The following is a 9078-nucleotide window of genomic DNA, read 5'->3' as shown; positions in this document are numbered from 1 at the left end:
CCGCACCTCCCCCTGCACTGCTGTGGGGGTCCGTGACCTGGCGGCGGGGCCTGGCGGCGGCTGCCATGGTGTCAGCTCCAGCACCGGCCCCCCTGCTCAGGATCACACATTCAAATATACCGGCATCACAGATCACCGATGCCGGTGTGGAGACACGGGGCTCAGTGGGTGCTCTCGTCCACTAAAACCCGCCGCCTTTAGAAAGACAGCGTGGCTCAGGGCTCATCCCAACTGAACGCCGGCCTCCTTAACCGTGGGCGTAACACTACTCAGACAAGACAGGGTTAGGGAACCACAATAATTAGACTTTATTGGATCCCCAAACAATTAACGGCACATAACGCATAACCAGCAAAACACACAAATGTAACAGGCAACAGAGTCTCACCCTTCCGCTGGCTCACCAGGGATTTAGAATGTCCATATCTCACAGGTTCCAAGCTGTCTGAGGTCTGCAAAGTCTGCAACAGGTGACTGAACTGTCCCAACCTGAGTGTCCTCCTTAGGTAGTCCTGGTTTGATGTTAAAATCCTGGCAGCCGGAGTCGAAATCCCTAGGCTGTGGATATGGTCTCCAACCGGATCCGGAGTCCCTAGATTGAAGCCATAAGATGTCCTGATCCTCCAGTCAGCTCCAAAGAGCTTAGACTGAATCCAACAACCATCAACAACCCCTGGTGGCTTAAAGAAGTCCTTTTTATAGCCACAACCTTCCACTTGGGTACACTGTGTCCTCATCGATTGGTTGGACAAGATTGCTTCTCCCATTGGAGGAATTTCAAGCTGCATGGACAATGTTCATTTAAATGATATGGGTAGAAAGCCTGAGGGTGTACATGTAAACTGGGAGTCACCGTCTAGACAATGGCTACTAAGGTAATTACATTATCAATACACAACTACAATACGTCTATCTTTCAGTGGCCAACACAAGTACATTGAGTCAACAAGAGTCTTGTAAAAACAATGAGGGACTTCTCCCCCGTCTATAGACAATCTATCATGCTGTCTGGCTGGATTTTAAGAAACTTTAACCCATGTCGTCACAGCCGGTACATATGAAAGTGCTGATGAGAAGCAGCGCAGCTTCTCATCTTGCACGCTGTCTGAGCTCTCTTCAGCACAGCGGTGACGTCACCACTGTGCTGATATGTCTAGAGCACAGACAGCGCGCGAACGTGCAGGAGCAGCGGGGACCGATGACGGGTGAGTATGTACTCCCTATGGGTGTGTGTGTGTCTGTGTGTGTTGCACAGCCCGATGTGTGTGTATGTATGTTTGTGTATGCGGTGCACAGACCGATGTGTGTGTATGCGGTGCAGAGCCTGATGTGGTGTGGGGTGCAGAGCCCGATGTGGTGTGGGGTGCAGAGCCCTATGTGGGGCTGTTATTTGCAATGCTGTAGTGTAGTGCGCTGCCCTGTAGTGCCCTGCCCTGTAGTGCCCTGCCCTGCAGTGCGCTGCCGTGCAGTGCGCTGCCGTGTAGTGTGCTGCCCTGTAGTGTGCTGCCCTGTAGTGTCCTGCCCTGTAGTGCCCTGTAGTGTCCTGCCCTGTAGTGTCCTGTAGTGTCCTGCCCTGTAGTGTCCTGTAATGTGCTGCCCTGTAGTGTCCTGTCCTGTAGTGTCCTTTAATGTGCTGCCCTGTAGTGTCCTACCCTGTAGTGCCCTGTAGTGTGCTGCCCTGTAGTGTCCTGCCCTGTAGTGTCCTGCCCTGTAGTGTCCTGTAATGTGCTGCCCAGTAGTGTCCTGTCCTGTAGTGTCCTGTAATGTGCTGCCCTGTAGTGTCCTGTCCTGTAGTGTCCTGTAATGTGCTGCCCTGTAGTGTCCTGTCCTGTAGTGTCCTGTAATGTGCTGCCCTGTAGTGTCCTGTCCTGTAGTGTCCTGTAATGTGCTGCCCTGTAATGTGCTGCCCTGTAGTGTCCTGTAATGTTCTGCCCTGTAGTGTCCTGTCCTGTAGTGTCCTGTAATGTGCTGCCCTGTAATGTGCTGCCCTGTAGTGTCCTGTAATGTGCTGCCCTGTAGTGTCCTGTCCTGTAGTGTCCTGTAATGTGCTGCCCTGTAGTGTCCTGTCCTGTAGTGTCCTGTAATGTGCTGCCCTGTAGTGTCCTGCCCTGTAGTGCCCTGTAGTGTGCTGCCCTGTAGTGTCCTGTAGTGTCCTGCCCTATAGTGTCCTGCCCTGTAGTGTCCTGTAATGTGCTGCCCAGTAGTGTCCTGTCCTGTAGTGTCCTTTAATGTGCTGCCCTGTAGTGTCCTGTCCTGTAGTGTCCTGTAATGTGCTGCCCTGTAGTGTCCTGTCCTGTAGTGTCCTGTAATGTGCTGCCCTGTAGTGTCCTGTAGTGTCCTGTAATGTGCTGCCCTGTAGTGTCCTGTCCTGTAGTGTCCTGTAATGTGCTGCCCTGTAGTGTCCTGTAATGTGCTGCCCTGTAGTGTCCTGTCCTGTAGTGTCATGTAATGTGCTGCCCTGTAATGTGCTGCCCTGTAGTGTCCTGTAATGTGCTGCCCTGTAGTGTCCTGTAATGTGCTGCCCTGTAGTGTCCTGTCCTGTAGTGTCCTGTAATGTTCTGCCCTGTAGTGTCCTGTAATGTGCTGCCCTGTAGTGTCCTGCCCTGTAGTGTGCTGCCCTGTAGTGTCCTGTAGTGTCCTGCCCTGTAGTGTCCTGCCCTGTAGTGTCCTGTAATGTGCTGCCCTGTAGTGTCCTGTAATGTGCTGCCCTGTAGTGTCCTGTCCTGTAGTGCCCTGTAATGTGCTGCCCTGTAGTGTCCTGTCCTGTAGTGCCCTGTAATGTGCTGCCCTGTAGTGTCCTGTAGTGTGCTGCCCTGTAGTGTCCTGCCCTGTAGTGTCCTGTAATGTGCTGCCCTGTAGTGTCCTGTCCTGTAGTGTCCTGTAATGTGCTGCCCTGTAGTGTCCTGTCCTGTAGTGCCCTGTAATATGCTGCCCTGTAATGTCCTGCCCTGTAGTGTCATGTAATGTGCTGCCCTGTAGTGTCCTGTAATGTGCTGCCCTGTAGTGTCCTGTCCTGTAGTGTCCTGTAATGTGCTGCCCTGTAGTGTCCTGCCCTGTAGTGCCCTGTAGTGTGCTGCCCTGTAGTGTCCTGTAGTGTCCTGCCCTATAGTGTCCTGCCCTGTAGTGTCCTGTAATGTGCTGCCCAGTAGTGTCCTGTCCTGTAGTGTCCTTTAATGTGCTGCCCTGTAGTGTCCTGTCCTGTAGTGTCCTGTAATGTGCTGCCCTGTAGTGTCCTGTCCTGTAGTGTCCTGTAATGTGCTGCCCTGTAGTGTCCTGTAGTGTCCTGTAATGTGCTGCCCTGTAGTGTCCTGTCCTGTAGTGTCCTGTAATGTGCTGCCCTGTAGTGTCCTGTAATGTGCTGCCCTGTAGTGTCCTGTCCTGTAGTGTCATGTAATGTGCTGCCCTGTAATGTGCTGCCCTGTAGTGTCCTGTAATGTGCTGCCCTGTAGTGTCCTGTAATGTGCTGCCCTGTAGTGTCCTGTCCTGTAGTGTCCTGTAATGTTCTGCCCTGTAGTGTCCTGTAATGTGCTGCCCTGTAGTGTCCTGCCCTGTAGTGTGCTGCCCTGTAGTGTCCTGTAGTGTCCTGCCCTGTAGTGTCCTGCCCTGTAGTGTCCTGTAATGTGCTGCCCTGTAGTGTCCTGTAATGTGCTGCCCTGTAGTGTCCTGTCCTGTAGTGCCCTGTAATGTGCTGCCCTGTAGTGTCCTGTCCTGTAGTGCCCTGTAATGTGCTGCCCTGTAGTGTCCTGTAGTGTGCTGCCCTGTAGTGTCCTGCCCTGTAGTGTCCTGTAATGTGCTGCCCTGTAGTGTCCTGTCCTGTAGTGTCCTGTAATGTGCTGCCCTGTAGTGTCCTGTCCTGTAGTGCCCTGTAATATGCTGCCCTGTAATGTCCTGCCCTGTAGTGTCATGTAATGTGCTGCCCTGTAGTGTCCTGTAATGTGCTGCCCTGTAGTGTCCTGTCCTGTAGTGTCCTGTAATGTGCTGCCCTGTAGTGTAGTGTCCTGTAATGTGCTGCCCTGCAGTGTCCTGTAATGTGCTGCCCTGCAGTGATCTGCCCTGTAGTGATCTGCCGTGTAGTGATGAGAGGTCAGTGCTGGGGCAGAATATACTGACAGGGAATGTGTGTGCAGGGGGCGGGCAGAGGGTGCGGCTGGACACTGGGGTGGGGCTGGACACTGTGGTGGGGCTGGACACTGAGGCCGGGCGGTGCCAGCTGTGACTGGGAGGTTCTGCACAGGAAGTGGTCAGTTTGCTGGAGCTGAATGTAAACAAGAAGCTGCAGAGAATAAAGGGTGAATTCAAGAGGAACAAAAGTTAGAAAACAAAAAATAACAATGTAGGGGTGATTAATATGACAATACAGCACAGATTAGCTTAAACTCAAACATTTTTGTTATGTCGGACAACCCCTTTAACTGACACCGGGATCCCCAAGTGCTTCACGCCATGGGGATCCAATACTTAGAGCATCAAAGGAGGAAGGGCTCACTGGCTGTGACACTGGTATCGACCTTCTACCTATCGATCCAGAATCGGCTGGAGCCCATTGTGGCAGGGACCAGTACTCTGGGGCAGCACTAAGACAAACTGTGAGTAAAATATCTGGAACCGAAGCCCCTGCCTCTGCCTCTCATTTTGCCGGCGCTAAGCGCTGTGGCGCCAACGGGGACTACCACCACCGTCCCTGTCCTCCATCATTTTCCCGGGGTAATCCCGCTCCACCTGCAGGCAGCAACACCATCCTGGCTGCGACATTGAACAACAGCCCCAGAGAGCAGCACTCGCAGCGGCGGCCCTTCCGTGGCCGCATACCGCAGGTGGCATCACGATCATCTAGAGACTTTCCTCACCCGTCACCCCCACCCTCATCCACCAACTACCACCTCCATCCTTCCTACCACCCTCCCTTTCTGTACGCCTCGGGGAACCGACCAGGCCACCCCGTGATGACGCAGAGGATCTGCACCCCTGACCCGGCAACGAGTAGGTTAAAAACACTTGCCCCATGGGGCGCTGCATGTCCAGTGTCAGTTCTTCTATATTCCCTTATATAAAACCTTGGTGTCTCCGACCAAACCTGCTCATTATGATTTTACAATTATAATAATTTACTCCAAAAAAGTATTTATACTCCGCAGCCTGTGTATAAGATCCGCAGCTTCCGCTCAGCACTTCCCACCTTTGTCCTCTGTACGTATGCCGACCTTGTGGAGAAACAGAGGGTCATATATCCACTATGGATGATTTATAGTTCTGACAATCTACAAAGTCCACTAGAGATATAGATCTGACCTCTTCTTATCCTCGTCCATTGATGGTCAGTAACAGCCCAATGTCTCTTTCCCATTTACACATAATAACAAGAGGATCATTTCCCACATATTTGGATAGCGGCACTTTATAAAGTCCAGAAATCTCACCAGACGTTCTCCGTGAATTAGATTTTGTGCTCAGCATCATGTCTGACCGCAGTCCAAGTTCTTTAATTGTATTTTGTGTAATAAACGCTTGTTACTGGATCAGACCTGAATATATCGATAACAACATCTATGAGGAGGATAAATTCTTCTAATTGCTGAAACGAGCAGAAATCATTATTGGACGATAGGCGGCTGAGTCTCGTAACACCTGATGAAATCCATTTCTCACACCCATCTAGATGTAGGGATTCAGGAAGGGTCTTATTGTTCCCCACAGATGTATAAAAAGTGCGACCTTTATCTCCTCAGGGTTTTATTTTAGATCACATTCAACCTTTTCACGACATATGATGTACTGGGTAGAGATAGATGAAGTCAGGTTCATCTCTGCCATCTGCCACTGGCAGCGATCGCTGCACATGTCAGCTGATTTGAACAGCTGACATGTGCGGGTATGAGGTACGAGTGGATTCGCTTCCCTGTTATGCCTGATAACCCCTTACAGCGCGCTGTATATGCTTGCCATAGTAAACATTCACATTCACGGCGCCATTAGAAGTCACGTAATGTGATCACGTGGATCCGATGGTTGCCATGGTAGCACAGGGTCATGTGATGACTCCTGTAGCTATCATGAGTCAGTTCCTCTTAGGGTATGTGCGCACGTTGCTTTTTACCTGCTTTTTACCTGCTTTTTTGCTGCTTTTTCTTCTGCGCTGTTTAATGCCAAAATGGATGTGTTCTTCTATTCAAGCAAAGTCTATGGGAATTTGGGTTTCTTGTTCACACTATGTTGTTCAAAATGCAGCCTTTTTGTGGCAGAACTTTGGTCAAAAACTCAGCTTTGCAGTGCAAAACCCAAATGGCAAAAACAATTGACATGTTGCTTCTTTGAAAAGCTGAGTTTTTGACCAAAGTTCTGCCACAAAAAGGCAGCATTTTGAACAACATAGTGTGAACAAGAAACCCAAATTCCCATAGACTTTGCTTGAATAGAAGAACACATCCATTTTGGCATTAAACAGCACAGAAGAAAAAGCAGCAAAAAAGCAGGTAAAAAGCAGGTAAAAAGCAACGTGCGCACATACCCTTACAGCCGGCAGAGGGGAGAGCAGCTTTTGTGCAGATCACAGCAATGCTGCTCTGATCTACAAGAAACAATCAGCGCTCAGACAGCTGATCATTACAGTCTTCTAGGGGGACTAGTAAAATAAAAAAAGTTTTAAAAAATTAAAAATAAATAAAAAAAACCTAAAAATTCTAATCACCCCCATTCGCCCCATTGAAAATTAAAGGGTTAAAAAAATAAAAACATACACATATTTGATATCGCCGCGTTCAGAAATGCCCGATCTATCAAAATATAAAATCAATTAATCTGATCGGTAAACGGTGTAGCGGCAAAATAATTCTAAACGACAAAATTACATTTGCGCAAATTTTGCACAAAATGTGATCAAAACTGCGCTTCGGCGCAAAAATGGTACCGTTAAAAACATAAGCTCAAGATGTAAAAAATAAGCCGCCACTGAGCCATAGATCCCGAAAAATGAGAACGCTATGGATCATGGAAAATGGCGCAAGAAGTGCGCCTTTTTTGGGACAAATGTCTGAAGTTTTTTTAACCCCTCAGATAAAAATAAACCTATACATGTTTGGTGTCTACAAACTCGTACCGACCTGAGGCATCACACCGACATATCAGTTTTACCATGTAGTGAACACTGCATGATTGTTTTTGGGATAGTTTATTCGCAATCTCAAGTTTTTTGCACTTGGAGATTTTTGCTGCTTTCCAGTACATTATATGGTAAAACTTACGGTTTCATTTAAAAATAGAACTTGTCCCGCAAAAAATAACCCCTTATATGGCAAGATTGACAGAAAAATGAAAAAGTTCCGGCTCTCGGAAGAAGGGGAGCAAAAAAAAAAATAGCGGTGAAGGGGTTAAACACAAATTCTTTCACACAATGATTTTTTCTTTACACTTTTGTAACAACCGTTGCAGGTTCAAGTCTCCAAAGGAAAAGGAGGCAGAAGAAATATCTCAGGAAGTATAAATATATGGAATACAAATATAACATACAAAGGTTAGCGTGTAAGACAAGGTCTGTATGAAGAAGAGACGGGGACAGGCAAACATCAGAGTAATAATGTCTACCATGGGGCAAAGCTATATAGACCCATCATAATGTGCACATATATACACCCAGAATAAATGAAGCAAAGGTAGAAGCAGCGTGGAATATATACAGCAGTAATACTAAAGTTATGGAGACATATATGTGTATAATGTGAGGTAGCACGGTCGGCTGCGCAGCAGAAGACACGGGATCCAGGCATATAGGTTCACAGCACTCGGTTTTAATCTTCAAACAAAAGTCCATAACACAATACATGTGCCTCTCCAGCAGAAAACTCAGGGAGTTCTGTTCACTCCCTCACACCCGGCACACCTGCCCTTGTTCCTGATTCTATTTAACCCTTCCTTCAGTCTGTAGGGAAACAGCATTAACCCTATAGTGGATTTACTTTCTATCATGGAGTGAGCACAACCTGGGCGAGACATACCGGCCGTCATAGATAACCCCGGTCACAGTCTCACATACCCCCCCACTCAGTTCAAGCGTGCGGGGTTGAACTCCAGCCATCAAACACGGGCCGCGGGACAAGGCATCGGCGTTGCCCTGCAACCTACCGGCCCGGTGTTCAACCGTAAACCGGAAGTTCTGCAGAGAAAGGAACCACCGGGTAACCCGGGCATTCCGTTCCTTGGCGGACCTCATCCAGACCAGTGGAGAGTGATCCGTCACCAAGCGAAACTGCCGTCCCAGCAGGTAATAGCGTAGGGACTCCAAGGCCCACTTGATCGCCAGGCACTCCTTCTCCACTACGCTATAATTCCGCTCGGGAGGGGTGAGCTTCCTACTCAAGAAGGTGACGGGGTGTTCCTCCCCCTGAACCACCTGAGACAGTACTGCCCCCAGGCCGACCTCCGAGGCGTCAGTCTGTACAATGAACTCCTTCCGGAAATCAGGGTTGACCAGAACGGGCTGTCCGCACAGGACCTCCTTCAGGGCCCGGAAGGAGTCCTCGGCCTGCGGAGTCCAGCGCACCATGACGGACTTCTTGCCTTTGAGAAGGTCCGTCAAGGGGGCTGATAGTCCCGCAAAATCCTTTACAAACCTCCTGTAGTACCCCACGATACCCAGGAAGGCCCTAACCTGCTTCGTGGTCAGGGGTCTAGGCCACTTCTGGATCGCCTCAACCTTGTTAATTTGGGGCTTAATCACTCCTTGGCCTATCACGTAGCCCAAGTAGCGGGCTTCCGTGAGTCCCAATGCACATTTCTTGGGATTGGCTGTCAGTCCGGCTGTTCGAAGCGCGTCCACCACCGCTTGTACCTGTTCCAAGTGGGTCTGCCAATCGGAGCTGTAAATGATGATGTCATCAAGGTACGCTGATGCATACGCCTGGTGGGGTTCCAGCACTAAGTCCATCAACCTCTGGAACGTGGCTGGAGCGCCATGTAACCCAAAAGGCAAGACAACATAGTGGAAGAGACCCTCCGGCGTAACAAAAGCGGTTTTCTCCTTGGCGGACTCCGTCAGTGGCACCTGCCAGTACCCCTTGGTCAGGTCGAGCGTGGTAAAATACCGCG

The sequence above is a fragment of the Anomaloglossus baeobatrachus genome (assembly GCF_048569485.1).
Source record: "Anomaloglossus baeobatrachus isolate aAnoBae1 chromosome 5 unlocalized genomic scaffold, aAnoBae1.hap1 SUPER_5_unloc_17, whole genome shotgun sequence".
Lineage (NCBI taxonomy): Eukaryota > Metazoa > Chordata > Amphibia > Anura > Aromobatidae > Anomaloglossus > Anomaloglossus baeobatrachus.
Note: the sequence above shows the minus strand (reverse complement) of the source record.